The 2,500-nt window shown below is 26.9% G+C and overlaps 2 non-coding genes across 2 annotated transcripts in view; both read left to right on the top strand.

Annotated features, from left to right (window-relative positions):
- The first annotated feature begins 511 nt into the window (after nucleotides 1–511).
- On the top strand, nucleotides 512–692 carry LOC128871481 (5.8S ribosomal RNA). Its single transcript, XR_008456015.1, has one exon. It is a non-coding gene; the product is annotated as a 5.8S ribosomal RNA (ribosomal RNA).
- Nucleotides 693–1,134: 442 nt separating this feature from the next.
- Nucleotides 1,135–2,500, top strand: part of LOC128871484 (large subunit ribosomal RNA) — a 3,990-nt gene continuing 2,624 nt past the window's right edge. The window contains exon 1 of the ribosomal RNA XR_008456017.1: nucleotides 1,135–2,500. This exon is cut by the window's right edge and continues 2,624 nt beyond it. This is a non-coding gene — a ribosomal RNA (large subunit ribosomal RNA).

The following is a 2,500-nucleotide window of genomic DNA, read 5'->3' as shown; positions in this document are numbered from 1 at the left end:
GAAAAAAAAAAAAAAAGAAAAAAAAGAAAAATTTATAATTATTTTGAATCCATATTCTTTTTATTCTTTTTCATTCAATTTGTTATCCATCAATTATATCATATTAAATATAATATGGATGGTACATTTTGTAATGTTTTTTCTTATTTTTTCTTTTAAAAACCTTTAAACATGAAAATAGAAAGTTGTACTTATTATTCATTTGATTGAATGATAAGTTAATTTGTTCACAATAACAAAAGTGGTATATATTTATTAATATATTTATATATACATAAAATGATTAAAAAAAATACAAAATAATCAAACATAATAAATACCACCACTGTATTATTGTTGAACTAAGACATTCGCAACTTAATAAAAATGTTTAGAGTTAAATATATTTGATATATATTATTGAAAGAAAATCAATTTATATATTATTATTATTATTATTTAATTTTACTCTTTCAATTAATATATGCAAAAAAAAATTGACATTTGTTATAAATAAAAATAAATAAAAAAATACTCTAAGCGGTGGATCACTTGGCTCATGGGTCGATGAAGAACGCAGCAAACTGTGCGTCATCGTGTGAACTGCAGGACACATGAACATCGACATTTTGAACGCATATCGCAGTCCATGCTGTTATGTACATTAAATTAAATTTTAAAGTACTGCTTGGACTACATATGGTTGAGGGTTGTAAGACTATGCTAAATAAGTTGCTTATTCTTTTATAAAAATAATTGAATTTAAGCAAATGTGTATATTATTGGATTTTAAATAATTCATAATATTAATAGCAAAAAAATAAAGATTATATAATGAATTTTTTATTTATTATATATATTCTTAAAAAAAAAAAAATCCTCTCAAATAAAATGAAATAAAAATTTTGAATCTAAGTATTCTCTTTAAAAAATTTTCATATTATTTATATATATATAAAATATTAATTTATATATGTAATTAAAGGAGGAATGTCTAGCATAAAAATTAATTTTTTTTTATTCTAGAATTGCCTCATTTTACATAATTATTATTTATAATATATATTTATATAAAAGGAAAAAAAGAAAAATAGAGATGAAAAGATGATATAATTATTTATTAAATTGTGTGAGAAGATAAAAAATATTTTAAAACAACCTCAACTCATATGGGATTACCCCCTGAATTTAAGCATATTAATGAGGGGAGGAAAAGAAACTAACAAGGATTTTCTTAGTAGCGGCGAGCGAAAAGAAAATAGTTCAGCACTAAGTCACTTTGTCTATATGTCAAATGTGAGATGCAGTGTATGGAATATCTTAATATCTAGTATGAGAAATTAACGATTTAAGTCCTTCTTAAATGAGGCCATTTACCCATAGAGGGTGCCAGGCCCGTATAACGTTAATGATTACTAGAAAGATATTTCCAAAGAGTCGTGTTGCTTGATAGTGCAGCACTAAGTGGGTGGTAAACTCCATCTAAAACTAAATATAACCATGAGACCGATAGTAAACAAGTACCGTGAGGGAAAGTTGAAAAGAACTCTGAATAGAGAGTTAAATAGTACGTGAAACTGCTTAGAGGTTAAGCCCGATGAACCTGAATATCCATTATGAAAAATTCATCATTAAATAATTAAAAATAATGTGCATTTTTTTCATATAAGGACATTGTAATCTATTAACATAATAAAGTATTTATCAAAAGATCATTGGTGATATTAAGTTTATTTAAATTAATTTGCTTTTTAAGCATATTAACATAGAATAAATACTAATGATTTGATAAAGTGTTGATAGATTTTATTATATATAATGCTAAAATTCATTTTTTGAATTTTACAAAAAATTTAATATCTATGATATTAATATTTATTTGTATGCATTTATATGATTAACAATGCGAAAGATTCAGGATACCTTCGGGACCCGTCTTGAAACACGGACCAAGGAGTCTAACATATGTGCAAGTCATTGAGTTATATTAAACTTAATGGCATAATTAACTTAACTTAAAAATATAATGGGATTAATTTTTAGTCTATTTTCTTAAATAGTCAATTAATTCAATCCCGGGGCGTTCCATATAGTTATGTATAATGATAATTTATTATTATTTATACCTCTAACTGGAGCGTACCTTGAGCATATATGCTGTGACCCGAAAGATGGTGAACTATACTTGATCAGGTTGAAGTCAGGGGAAACCCTGATGGAAGACCGAAACAGTTCTGACGTGCAAATCGATTGTCAGAATTGAGTATAGGGGCGAAAGACCAATCGAACCATCTAGTAGCTGGTTCCCTCCGAAGTTTCCCTCAGGATAGCTGGTGCATTTAAAAATTATATAAAATAATCTTATCTGGTAAAGCGAATGATTAGAGGCCTTAGGGTCGAAACGATTTTAACCTATTCTCAAACTTTAAATGGGTAAGAACCTCACCTTTCTTGATATGAAGGTTGAGGTTATGATATAATGTGCCCAGTGGGCCACTTTTGGTAAGCAGAACTGGCGCTG

This window comes from Anastrepha ludens, unplaced genomic scaffold (genome assembly GCF_028408465.1).
Source record: "Anastrepha ludens isolate Willacy unplaced genomic scaffold, idAnaLude1.1 ptg000181l, whole genome shotgun sequence".
NCBI lineage: Eukaryota > Metazoa > Arthropoda > Insecta > Diptera > Tephritidae > Anastrepha > Anastrepha ludens.
Note: the sequence above shows the minus strand (reverse complement) of the source record. Positions and strands in the feature narration are given on the sequence as shown.